The sequence below is a fragment of the Myodes glareolus genome, chromosome 17, assembly GCF_982192425.1.
Source record: "Myodes glareolus chromosome 17, mMyoGla1.1, whole genome shotgun sequence".
Classification (NCBI taxonomy): Eukaryota; Metazoa; Chordata; class Mammalia; order Rodentia; family Cricetidae; genus Myodes; species Myodes glareolus.
In genome coordinates this window covers 17073336-17088041 of record NC_142042.1, presented here as the reverse complement: position 1 = coordinate 17088041, position 14706 = coordinate 17073336, and the positions used below count along the sequence as shown (strand labels likewise).

Here is a 14706-nt window from a genome sequence, read left to right as displayed (position 1 = left end):
AGACAATATTTGCTAGAACAAAGCCTTCAAATAACAGAAAGAAAAAAGAGAAAAACCCAAGTTTTCTGGCTGACACAGAGTAGGAGGCAAACTGACTTGACTTTATTTCTAACTTCTTCTGTTTTATAAGATTCTGCAAATGTACAAAAAACAAAAGCCTGTAATTATGCAGTCTGTTCACCATGTGATGAATATTAGTGTTGTCTACACTTTGCAGCTCTTTAGAATAATACTGTGAACATTCATGTGCCTGTCTGAACATACATTCATATAGCAAACCACTTGATCACTTGTTAACTGCATTTTTTTTATTACAATCATCCTAGCAGTTGTACTTTTAAACGCCATTGTCTTCAGATTCCTTACTTGGATTATGACCATTCTACACAATTTTGATATCTGGGAATGACTGGTCACTCTTCAAACTTGGAAGAAAATTTGTAACTAACAGCAGTTGAGGGTTTCTGTTCCTTCCCAACTTGCCAAACCTTGGCAATTTCAAACTGTTAATTACTTTGTCAGATGGCTTACTGGAGCTTTGTATTTCCTATTACTTAAGCTTATAATTCTTCTATTTAGCTCCTTGTCATATCTGCATTCAACTCCTGTGAATAGCTTGCTCATGACTTTTGATGTTTACACTTCTTTGCTTCCCATTTCTGTCCTTTTAAAGACATAGACAGCTGACAGCAACCCTGTTTCATAAGCTATGCAGCACATTTTCCAAGAGTGAGGACAACCTTACTTTTTGTGGTTTGCTTCCCGGAACTACTAACTTGACTAGTATACGATCCTAAAAATTTATGTTTTATATTTTTTTACATTTTCTTTTAACTTGGAATCATATAAACATTTTTTTCTTTAACACATATTTACAGTGTAGATAACAGAATCAACATAGTAAGTAGTCAGGGCATCTTAACCTAGGTACCACCTTGTATTAACTTTATGACCCATCATGTTATTTAAGTCCTTTGAGCCTGCTTCATGATTTATATAGTAAGATAATAAAGCACCAATGTTTTATCTTAATCCATAATCACATTATGTTACTTAGTAAATCTATAAAAAAAGCAAAATTAGCATAAGTTTTTATATCTCAAGGGAAAATATTCTTAGCTTTTCTTATGCCTAACCTCTAAAAATAACAAACATTGTCGTATTAAAAGAAACTGATGACATGTGTATCCTTAAGTTGCAAAAGTACCAATGAATTTTTCAGTTATTGCCTATTACATTATTAATATTTAATATAGCCATAAGTATGCTTTATTTTTTTACTCTCAAACTCTTAATTATTTTGCAGATAGTAAGGTAATGATTCATTTAAGCATGAGAATAATAAAATAATCTGTAGACTAAGAAGTAAAGCCTTATAGAACTTCTAGGGCATAATTTTGCCCATGTGCCTTATAAAATAAAAATAGATGATATGATATCTTCAACGGACCTTTAAAACCCTTCTGGAGCAGATGGAAGAATCAAAACAAGCCACAGAACAAAGGACGAGTGTTCTCATTCTGCTTTCAAAACCAGAGCGTACGCTTACACTCACAGGATAAATAATCAGTGGAGAGGTAGAAAAATAGGATAAGTACTACAGCAACATCACCAAGTAAAAACAGTAGAACAATTTCCCCCAAACCTTCTGCCCCAGAACTTCTACCAGCTGCCAATGCCAGACAGGACATTGTGTGAATTTAGAGGGTCACAGTACACGGTATGTCCAGCAATGGGAAGGAACAATGATCACATAATTCTAGCAGTAGAGGTGTGAAAAACTCACTCTCCAGGAGTGAAGCCAGAGATCGGATACCTCCTCTGCAGGCAGGGATATTGGAGATAATGTGCAAATTGCTTCAACAGATGAGAAGCAAAGGGAAAGTTGCTCTATTCTTCCAGGTGGTGTATAGATTTTCCCCTAGAATTCAAATATGATCTTTAATTTTTTCTAATTATAGATAACTGAATAGGAACAGAAAAATCAAACAAACAGAAAAGTGATTTGTCATGATCTCAAGCACTCTGAATGAAGTTGAATGTAATGAAATAAAGAAGATAGGCAAAACCCAAGTCCCTGGCCCTGTTTTGTTCAGACATTCAAATTGATCCTCTGATGTGGTGATATTTGTGCTGTGACCCATTTGTTTGATGTTCATGTGACAAATACTTGCTTCAGATTTCTGCTCTGCCTCAGCTGTAGTCCTCAATGGAACATGTAAACTCCAAGGAACTAACATTCTGAGGTTCCAACTCTTCTCTACCTCTACGACCTACACCAAAAATATACACACCATTGATTGACTCTACCGAAGACAAAGGCATAGAAGCAGATCATGACAGTCTACAAGGACTCTACCTAATAAGCACATAGTTACCTCTAACACACCTTGCTACTGTTTTTTCTTCTTTTTTTCATATGTGAGGATGTTTTCCTCACATAAGAGCACTTTTCTCTTAAAGAAAACCTTGCACTCCATCATCCCACACACAGACTATATCCATTCTTACTGGAAAGGAAATTCCTTTCAAGGTTCACAGTGCATTAGAGACAGCTGCATTGCTCAGCTTCCTGCAGAAACTTCAGAACACTGCAGATGTGGTTCATGCAAGACATGGATCAGGAAAGGAGACAATCCCAAGCATTCAGTGCCCCTTCTCTTCCCCTCTTTTAATTTGTTATGTAAAGTAAGCCTAGGGACTGTCTGAGTAGTACAGTATGTGCTGAATACATGCGCCCTGAAGGAATACCAAATTCTGAATGCCTGAATGCTAATTTATAAAGCAAGATAAGGTTAAAAGGAGTCCATTTCCAGTTAATGACATTTCAACGACATTCACTACCAATTAACTTCAAAGAGACAAACCTCACATCCACACACACTCCCCGGCTGTGTTTCCATATTACCCTGGAACTCAGAAGTGTTTGTCTGGAAAACTCAACCCTGGACTCAGAACCAGCAAAACAATACTCAGCTAAGGTAGTAGGAATTCCAGCACAGGACTTTTCCAGTAGAAGAAAGTTACGACTTGGTGCCTTCCCAGAACAGTCCTCAGCACTGCTAGACAGTGACAAACACATAAATCATTTTCATTGGGAACATGTTTAATGTGACTAGGGTGGGCACAGGGCTGGAGGCATCAACAATTTGGTGCTTTCTGAAGTTAGTTCAACCCTGAAGACAGCTCCCCAAGCCAAAGAAGTGTTTGATGATTATCAGAAGAAAGAAACTAATTTTATATACTTATATATGTGTCTATATCTATATAGATATACATGAACCTATGACTTTATACACACACACACACACACACACACACACACACACACACAGAGAGAGAGAGAGAGAGAGAGAGAGAGAGAGAGAGCAAGAACTCTTGGATTCCCATTCGATTTTACTATCTCAGAAATCCCTCAGAGCATAAAGAATTTTTTCAAAGAAACTGTAAGCCTTTCTGCCTACACCTTCATCACAAAGGATAATATTTCAATGACTGTGAAGAGCTGCTTTTTTTAATCAAACAATAGGTAATACTTATATTTTATAAAAATCACTGTTACCGGGTAAGTAAGTTGCTTTTCAAATAAATTTTATTCCTTTCAAATACATGTAAACAAAACAGTTACTTCTCTTGGAAATGGGGTGGGGAAACATCTAGAGATTATTTGGGCCACAAAGAATGAACAAAATCTCATTATAGTGTGTGTGAAATCCTGAGAGAGGTTATTTATTACATTGGTGCTGTCCAGAGCTAGCTCTCAGATATTTCCTTCGTAGATTTGAGATGGAGTGCTAGCGCCTATATCTTGATGATCTATGGTGATTCTGAGGCAAGAAACAAATAATCCTGCTGTGAGGGCCCACAGTCTGTGCTCCTAGTTACTCAGCTGGCCGCCCAAGGTTCAGCGCTGATTCCTTCTCCATAGCCACTGTAGGAAGCCTTTGCCAGGAGACAATGGAACAAGACAATCCCAGGCATTCACTGCCAGTTCTCTTCCCTCTTTAAACAGATATATGTGCATCCATACATATATACACATGCACACACACACACACACACACACACACACACACACACACACACTGAGATGTGTCTATCTATTTCAAGTGCTAGTGCACAGTTCCTGAGGAAACATAGAGTCACCTGAGAAAGCTTCACCTTCCCCTAGTTAGGGCAGAAAGGGGCAGAAAATCACCTGCTTCTGAACTCAGGGCTCCTCTGCCAGTTTTAACAAAGCTGCCACAAAGAAAATACACTGGCCAACTGTTGTATTATTGTTGGCAAGTCCCAAAATTTGCTTAAAACCTTTACAAATGAAATCCAGCTGCTTAAGCTCAATACCAGATGTCCTCAACAATGTGTGGCTTTGATAGATTAAATTGAGCATAAGAGGGAGATGAAATATATGAAAATCTAATTTGCAAGATGTTTGTCATTAAGTCTATTTTTAAGAAACACAGAAAATTACATTTTTCACTGGAAAGGCTAAGTAGTATAGATTAACAACACACATAATTGCCAGTAAATTGCTTGTGCTAGGAATAAACTGCTTCGTATATACTCACAAAATCCAAGCCAAAAACAATTGAAGGCATGCCATATATCTGTGAAGAAATTGTGATTTATGCTCTTTTTTCTTTCCATCCAGACCTCATAGCATGTTTTCACTCAGGGCATAGGAAATTAAGTAGGAACTATTTACTGATATTGTCTGATTTCAATAAACTCCAGCAATCCTATAAAAACATATGTATAAGAAACACGTGTATGGATATGTATAACACATAGAACAAAGAGTGTGATATTAAAAGGCAATTTGTCCAGAAGCCCCAACTAAGTGCCACATGGCCTACTTTGTGACGGTGTCACATGGAGCTCCTCTCAGGAAGTGTCCAGGTCACCGTTCACCTGAATTCAACAGCAAGGGACATCTAGAACCACTCAAACATTCCTACAAAGAGCTGCAAAAATAGCCCCTAATATTGAATGAGTAAATACAAGTTTTACACATATAACATCAGTTTTGTGGGTTTTTCATTTTATAACAGACACATAAGAAGACTGTTGCTTTGCAATGGAATAAAAATCCAAGCAAATTAACTTTACCCACGGTAAATGTGCTGCTTAGCATGTGCTCCACAAACTTGGGTAATCACTAAAGTGAAATGTAACCACACATCAGCAAGTTCTTATGCTTTCGACTTGAAGAAAGTATTCATTTAAAATATTGATCAAAATTTACACTTTGGATGAAAAAGTAATCTGTTAGAGAAAAGTCAAAGGTTATCACTAGAGAGAATATGTTAATATTATTCAATTTTACAATTGAATAATTCTATAAACATAGAAAAAGGTAATTTTTCAGCTTGCAAAAACCTTGTCTTACTTTATATTGAAAGTTGACAGAAATAAAACATATTTATTTATTCTGCCATACTCTGTTGTCTCACTTGTGGCTAATACTCCCTGTTAATCATATTCCCATATTGTTGAGGTTCCATGGTTAATACAAGCGTAGTCTATGTCATAATTTCTGCACACATAAATCTTCCACTTAAATATTTAAAAATATCAAGATGATTATGGGATACTGTGTGGAATAAACACTTAAAGAGAAGAATTAATATGGAGGAAAATCATTTCAACGCACACTTAGAAGGTTTGTAGTAAGGGTATTAGACACATGCTAATTTTCACCTGGACCAAAGGTGGTAAGGGAAGCAGTTTCAGGTACTACATGCTCAGAGTCTGCTCAGATGAGGGATATGCAAGGCCAGTCTCAGAGCCTGTTCAGGGATTACAATTGCCAAGCATTTAATGTGTTTCCTGAGACAAGTGTGTAACTACTGCTTTAATCGAGGACTAAATTTGGATCTACCAACCTGACAGAACCACTGTTTCTCACAGCCACCTCACTGCTGTGCTCATGGGCCATTCTTTCCACCACCTTGGCATCTAGAATTTCATCTTTTCTTAAGAACAAAAAAATTAACATTCTATACATTTGTCAAGACAATTCTGTAGAAACCACTGAATTGTGATAGCATTAACTATTAGTCCTTTTCTAATTAAATTCTAGAAAGAACTATAAATATTTTAAAATATACTTAATAATTACACTACTTAGTAGCTAACAGCAATCTACCATCAACAGGGGGATTCTGGGAACATTCACAGTGTTATTAGTGACAATGACACTTATGTTAAATAATATTTTCTGAAATGCTGGTGATGGCCCCTAGGGATTACAGCATGCTAAACACGAGATCTTCCACTGAACTACACTCTAAACCCTAAATATTTCTGATTTTAAGTTAAAACTAAAGCCTCTTTCACAACTGTATCTGTCCACAGTGCCAGTTACTGTCAGATCATCTTGGCATTGGGTGATAAATATTCGATCTGAGTTCATTTGACTATTCTAAGGTCAGTAGATTAACAAATTTCTCTCTCCAGATGTTAAAAATATAAGACATTGAAATATTTATTACTTTACTCTGCAGATACAAGTTTCCCTCACCCCAAAATATCTTGCAATACCAATGCCGCTCAACAATGTAAGCCACATGAGAAATAGGACATACACCATGCATGTAGATGCTATGCACTAAGGAGACAGCAATGATGCAGGACATAGCTTTTCCACTGAGGTGTAAACTTCCACCAAGTGAATCATATGGAATGATAAATCATATGTTAAAAGAAAATAGAAACCTACAGCGACAGACAATATGAAAGGACTCATTAAAAATTTTGACGGTGAAGAAAAATTTTAACAAGATGACAGTTAAGCAAACAGGAATAGGCAGAGCAGAAATGAAAAGAACTTTCCAGGTTATGGAAACAGTATTCCAGAAATATTTGAGTCAGAAAGGGGTCTGGATTTTTAGTATTTGGTGAACAGGTAGACAATGGAAAGTCTATGAGTCCAATGCCCAGCTGGTAAAAACAGCTACAGTCTAAAGATGAATTGTGGGCCTTCTGGTCTACCTGCAGACCTCTGAACTCCCTTTAGGTGTTACCCATGTCGACATTCAACTTTTCTTCTCTACTAAAATATTTGTTTTTTATAACCAAAAAATAACACAAATAATGTGGTAAGTGCATGTATATATGTGTGAATGTGTGTTTTTAAGTATACAAGTGAACTTAGGGGTATGTGCAAGTATGTTTTTACATGTGCAAGACAGATGTCAATCTCAGACTTCTCCCACAAGCACTGTCTTTTGAGACAATCTGTATCATTGTCATTCAGTAGACAAAGCTAGCTGGTCAGGAAGCCCTATGACCCTATCTCTTCCTCCCCTGCGCTGTGGTCATAAACCTGAGCAATCATGTTCAGCTTTTATGTGGGTTCTGAGGTGTCAGTTAGATGCCACTTTGCACTCACTGACTTCTAGAGGATAAAATGGTGCTCTAAAGTACCTAATGCTATTAGTTTCCCAAAGGCCTTCACATGGTTGTGACTTAAAGTTTAAGATTATGGATGCCCAGACATGCATACACATGTAAAACATGTATGGTCGTCAGCCCTTTTTAAAGACCACATTTTCATGGAAAGATAAAATTAGATCACTTGAATCTGTATCTAACAGTTGTTTAACCAATCCATGCTGGACAGTTGAAGTTGAAAACTCTAGTTTGGTCACTTTCCTCCCAGGTAAATTACCACAGAGATCATGTTACACCCATCTGTGATTTTCACCACAACCCACAGTTCCTGCCAATTAATAGCTCCAGATTAATCTCTGGAAATGCCACTTAATAGCTCCAGTAGAGAACACTTTAAACACATGCATGTATGTGACAGCTGTGTCGGTCTAACAGTTCAAATTTTGCACCGTATTTCGCCATATGGTAACAAGGATCATTTTTCACTTAAAATATTACCAAAACTTGGCCCCCAACAGCATTATATCCTAGTCTGAGACCACATGGGCACGGCCATTGTCATTGCCTTCCTAGTAATAGATGCTCTATTTCCCCCAAGTTTGCTTATATTTTTCATAATAGATTTTCAGACTATACCCAAATGTCAGCAAGGTCAGCTACAAATATGTTACACTAGGAAAACTGTGTAAGAAACAGGATGTAGAATCTGGGTAATATAAAGTTATAGGGACCTTGGAGACCAAGATCTATTTTTGCTCATTAGGTTTGGGAATATTTTGTATTAAAAAAATTTAATTCCTACTTCCTATCTTGACTCTATTTTTTTTAACATAAACATTCTCTGGAATTAAATATAAATACCACTGTTGCTATAATTTTACTGATATATAACCACATCATGATTGTATAGGGGACAAGCTATCAGAATTCTTATGTATCCGTTAAACAATGGATTTCAGTGATGATTTTACCTTGCTATATGTTCAAACATGAGCCCAAACCTTGTCAAGAAGGGCACATTGTTTCCCTCTATGTGTGAAGAACAATAAACAGTCCACTGTTAGGTTTTAGGTCAATGAGGCTAACTTCTGACTGACATCATTTAAGGCCTTCAGCACAACTTTTACAGTGTTAGAGGCCAAAATAAAATTTTAATACTGTCTATATGCTGTAGCATTCCTTATGGTGTCAAGGGTCCTCTAGTGTGTTTTCACAACTAATGTCAAGGTGTGTGTGTGTGTGTGTGTGTGTGTGTGTGTGTGTGTGTGTGTGTGTTTTCCACTTTAAATCTGTTTGAAGAATTAATGAACATTACAGATTTTCCCATTAAGGGTCATATCTCCACTCTTAAGGAAGTATATCACAACACCTACTAGCTTTCAAAATTTCACTTCTAAAACTGTTAATATCCCAATGTAAAAGCCATGGCGTTCAAACTCTCCACCAAGAACTCTTCTTGTTTCACTTTTTCTAAACCTCTGTCAGCTCAAGTGGAATAGCTGAGATAAGATTTAGGTAGTGGAAAGATTCAAGTTGGTCAGTTACCTTACACATGGGCCACCCACACCACTGTCCTAAGTACAGAGGAGTTCTCCCTTTTGCTTACTTTGACTTTACACAATTTGGGATACTCTGAGTAAAGCAGCAATGCTGTACACATCTTTTAGGGCTCACACTTTTCAGATATCACTTGCCATCCTTCTGAAACACTGTAAACGAGGTTTTAAGATTCAGCATATTTCATTTTGGCTTTGCTGCTGGCTTCAGAGTCATGACCACCACTTCACGGATCTGTGCTTCACAGTGGTTTGTGTGAGAGAGATGTCTTTATTATCAAACTACTGCACAGTTAATTACTACAAAATATTTAAGTTGTCAATAAATTTTGAAATTTAGCAGTCAAAGTTTGGTAGTTTCTCAATGGTTAAATTTACAACCCTTATCTCAATCTATATTCATCAAGGCAAAACCATTAGTAAAATGAAGCTTATTTTATATAATGTTATTAACAGGAAATTCATCATAAGAAGTTAAAGCTAATTGATGATGAATCTGAGAACATCAGTCAGAATTTGGCATGTCACACTAAGATTCTTCATAATTTGATCTTTACAATTTTAAATTTTTCACATTTCCAACTTAACTCCCTATTCTTATATAAACTAATTACTAATGATGAATTTGATAATTATAAAACTCTTGGTACTACTATACCTTGAGTATTACTCTAAATGATTGCACATGCCCATTTAGTAATTAAACCAATCGTGTGGAAAATGTAATTATTAGCCCCACTTTCAGGCAGAGAAAACTGAGACATCATAGTTCGCTATTTGATACAGTCATATCCAGGATGTGGTAGAGCTAAATTTCAAAGTGAGGCATGCTAGACCTATACCCTCAGTTACTGTGCTGCAAGGTAAATGAGTAGAAGCTCAAATACACATGTACACAGATACATACTAATCCAAATAGACATGCACAAACTCGAAACACACACTGTCACTGCCACAGGTAAGTATCTCATATTCCTCAAGTTGCCTTCCTTCTAACTTTAAAAAAAATACTTTATTCACTCTTAAAATTAGGATTCTTTTATTCAAACAATTAAAACGTTTTTTAAAAAATTAATATGTTTTAGTCACCTTGATGTAAGAACAGTTTTGGTTCTTACATCAGAAAAAAATATTTCACACATTCACAAACTGTAACTTTAAATTGTAAAGTTAAAGATTTGCTTAATGCATCCACACAAAAATTATTCTGGCCTTCAAGTAGAATACATCAATCTACAAATTCTCACAGAATTCAAATTGTAATGTCAAAACAAGGTTTATTAATGCTGTCACAGTCTTAACTTCTTCATATACAGAATTTCATAGTTTGCTGAAAATTAGCCTCCATACTCAAGTTCCAAACTGAACGGAGATTAATTATTGTTAGGAAAAAAGAGAAATTTTAAATCACTTTACAGTTATCCTAATAAATTATTCTAGAGAGTTATGTCAGAGAGAGAAAGTAGTAGAAACACGGAGCAGTTGGAGGATGGGAATGAGAAGTTTTGGCCACTGAACTTCTCTCCTTCAGTGTGATAAAGCCCTGAAATCACACATGAACTCAGCCCCAGCCAGCACCGCAGTGCAAGACAACGATCTTACCCTCCTGGGCAAAGGCTGTAGAATGATCAAGGAACCGAGCAGCTGCCTGTCTAGATCTGGGAGCCAGCCCACTGCAGGAGAGCAGCCACTGCGACCTGCGTGCTCTGCCTGCGGCTTCTTGACTGGCCTCTGAGATGCTAGGTGTCCCTGCAAGCCCGCTAGTAAGCCGAGACAGACCCAAAGACAAGCCTGTTACAAACTGGTTTTGTCACCACAGACTTTCTGCATCACCTCCTGGAGAGGACAACAAAGGCCGAAAGGACCCCTCCCCGATAGTTTTCTAAAGAAAAGAGTTTGACCCAGACGCCCACACAGGGCCAGTGCACAAGAGGCTCCACCCTGCCCAGGCAGCACCGGAGTCCCCGGCTCAGGCAACAAGGAGAGAGAAGCCATGGCGGCCATACCAACTTTTTTGCTGTCACAAAAAAAGTTTGCTGCTCAGCCAGACTTTTTTTTTTCTAACTAAGAAGTGTCACATTTGAAAATAAAAAATGTGAAGACAAGAGGAAATAATAGTGTTCTTTTCTTGGATGAAATGGCAGAGATAGTTGAACACATCAAAGTGACACTTTCCCTCGGTTTTCTCACAGTGCATCAACATTTAAATAGTAGAGCAAACCCACAAATATAAACAGGGTCCCATAGGAAGGATATCTTAGCCAATACTGCCATACTCTAGCTACCTACTTCTTTGTCAATTTTCTCTACTTGGCTGTTGTTTCATTATATTACCAAGCTTATGTACAAAAGTTAAATCTGTTAATTATTTATTTTTCTTTTTCATTTTAACTGCAGAACATTATGTTTTTATAAATACTCATTTTTCTAGGAGGCTGAATAAACTTCCCACAGAGAGGTTTAGAGAAAGAAAAAGAAGAGAGAGAAAGAGAGGGAGAGAGGAAGAGAGAGAAAGAGAGAAAAAGACTTGTTTTCTTTTGTTCTGGAACTGTTAATAATACCAAGATTTATACAGGAACTGTCAGAGCCCTGGAGTCTGCAATGTTACTGCAGGTAAGTACACCAGAGTGCTTACTAAATCCTCATCACTTTACCTGACTGGGATTTATAAGAAGAGCTGGGAAATTGTCCCCTGGGTAAGAATTTTACTCACTGCCCTGTGAGTAAAAGGAAGTGAGTTCAAATCCGCCCAGCCAAATAAAAGCCAGGCTTGGTCACAGCTACCTATGGTCTAGCACTTAGGCAGAGGCTGGAAGAGAGATCGAACCCCTGGTTTCTCTGACCAGCTGGGCTGGCTAACCTCAGTTCAGTGAGAGACCCTGTCTGAAATAGGAATATGAAGAGGGACATATAGGGATGCTTGGCATCCTCTGATATCATGAAGACACCCAACATCAGCCTCCGATCACCACACCACACAGAGGATGGACGAGTGAACAAACTTCAACCGATCATCTAAGACGCCACCGTAATATGTTTCTTTGATACTTTATGAAAAAAGTTGAGAACAAAAACTGACATCTTTCCAGTCCCCTCCTGAGACCTCACCACTGTAGCTGGAGGAGGGGTGTCATTTTCTTTAAGCATGTGGCCGCTGGAGGACTAGGTGGGAAGTTTGTGGTAAAAGGAAGAAGTACGAGAGGGTCACACAGAGTGAATAAAACCACAATATATCACATACATGTATAATGAACATGCAAATGAACGAAGATAATCAGGAAAGAAGGGAAAAGCAGACAACACACATATATACACACACACACAGTGGGATCTCTTCAAACCTTCTCTGTTGGGCTCAGAGCCACATTGCCCTGTGGGTCTGCTGCCAGTTTGGAGCCTAGCCTAAGGTCTGGGCAGTGACTGAATGGCTGAAATGTGGGACAGCTCCACTGTCACAGTCCCCCCAAAAAAGGTCAAAGAGGACTTCTTCAGAGCACAAACACTTCCCCCACCCCCACAGCCAGGACCCCACTTGTGAATTAAAACCAACTTATACCAGCAGCTTAGTCTGACTTAGAATTAAATGCGAGCTGAAGTAGATACATTAATGAAGCACTCAACACCACGGGAAAATAAGATCTATGGTAAGAAAGTCAGGGGAAATGTGAAGCATTTTAAGACAATCCCCTTCCCCCCCCCCACCAACACACTAACATTCATAGAAATTCAGAGTAGAGGATGGACTAGGGTTAAGATTAGTGAGCTAGATACTGATGGATGTACAGGGGGTATGCAGAAGCGGAGCAGCTGTAGAGGGAGAAATTAAGTGAGCGAGACTCGAGTTAAGAATAGCATTTCATTTGTGAAGCAGTACGGGCACAAACCTTACAGGAACGGGCAGCTCCTATTCAAAAGTGGTTGGAGAAAAAGCCAGACAGAGTGGAACCAGAATGAGCAGGCCTTTGAATGAGGGTTACAAAGTTGAGTCTATATATGAACGGCTCCTGAGCAGTTGAGTGGCTTGATGAAGGGAATAAAAAGGTCGGGATTCTGGGTGTAGGAAACCCTCAGTTTCTGTGTTGGGAGAAATGATATTCAGATTTAAAAAGTGAAGGTTCTACTTCATCAAGATTTTATTACTGTGGATTTCACATTGAAATACTAAAAAAAAAAAACAAATAAAAACCCTCACACTAAATCTACCCATCTACGTAGTTTTACATGTGTTGCGTGTCAACAAGGATGTACTTTAACAAACACAATCAGGCCCTAGACTAAGAGGAGCAAAGAAAAATCTAATGATTCACCCACGTTTCTCAAGAAATCTGGCCCAGCAAAACCTTTAGACTTTTATACAATTTAACCCATTCTCCCCCATTTCCTCAGAGTTCACATTTTAGTTTGCAAAGTTCAATAGATTAAGCATTTTCTATACCAGTCTTTCCATGGCTAACGCTGGATTCACCCTCTTCTCTAATGGTGGTGCTGACAGCCATTGGCAGCGTGCAGTTGACGACTTCTCTGAAAACTTTCTTACGAAGCTATCACAACAACCATTATGGCGTCTGTGTTAGATGTTCTTCAACTTCTACTAAACAAAAAGTGACTTTACTCTGTAGCTAATTTATACAATAAGGTTTTGATAAACACTCCAGAAGGAAAGATTATGGGGTTAGCACTGCCACCATGAGGGGGTGTCATCTGACACATCTGCAGAATCCCTACACAGAAGGACACACTAAACATATGGCATCCCTGCACTCTAACAGGGCAAGTATGGCTGTGCTATCTGCGCACCCCAGAGGAACTATTTAAATACACAGGAGCAGTGAGCCTGCGGGTCAGCTATGACAACTGTTACAAACAGCGAGCCAGTGCATTAGGACACATTCTCAAGTCCAGTGTGAACACAGGAAGACATCAAGGCTGATCGGTACTGTCCTGAGAACTCTCACAAATCACTCTCCTGCCTGCTGATGTGAGAACTTTCATTACCCTCCTTGAATAGAGCAAAGCACAAAGTTGCACCAGACACACTATTCTTGTGACAACTAAGGTCATTGTTAACAGCACAAAATATGTCTTATTTTAAAATCAAGCTTTATAACAATTCCAATTATACATGGGAGAGCTCCTCCTTTATTTCAGTTTAGTCCATTAAATAACCATAGGCTTGAAGCGGAAGAGTATTCATAAATTCAGATTACCTTATTACCAATTTCAATTTGTGGTTTATTTTCACCTGGAAATCCTATCTTCCTGATTATGTTACATATATGATGTAATGTGAGATCTCATATTTTGCTGGGGAGTTTTATCTGTGTGTGTGTGTGTTGGGGGATATGCCTTTGCCTAGTTGTTAGGAGAATACAAAGAGGCAATACTTGCCTTCAGGAAAGAGCTAGCCTTATCCTCTAATGGGAGGAGGAGACATCAACAAGAGCTATGCAACACAAACTCATGGTGCCTGAGGACAGGACTGTGCTTACAAAAGACAGACTTTAGAACTAGGTCTCCAGGGACTGGGAAGTTGGTGAACTGCCTGTATCACAACACAAGCAAGAGGCCCCGAGTTCTGATCCTCAACTCCACACAGTAGCATGCATCTATCTGCAATTCTAAAGCTAGGGGCAGAGGAGGCAGAGACGGCTGAAATCTAAAACCCACCGACAGACAGAAGTGGACGAAGGCAGCTGACGCTGATCTCCACATGCAGGAACACGCACATGTGCACACACACCACACTTGCACATAA

The 14706-nt window shown here is 38.4% G+C and overlaps 1 protein-coding gene across 6 annotated transcripts in view; it reads right to left on the bottom strand.

The window, feature by feature from the left end:
* Positions 1-14706, bottom strand: part of Bmpr1b (bone morphogenetic protein receptor type 1B) — a 301493-nt gene that overhangs the window by 75082 nt on the left and 211705 nt on the right. Inside the window, exon 1 of one of the 6 annotated variants that reach the window (XM_085677636.2) lies at positions 10554-10692. The exons of 4 other annotated variants lie outside the window; for them this stretch is intronic. The gene's annotated coding sequence lies outside the window, so the exon portion shown is untranslated. Of the gene's footprint in view, positions 1-10553; positions 10693-14706 lie in introns of those variants that run through there. One more of the 6 variants, XM_048456955.3, reaches the window with a different exon arrangement.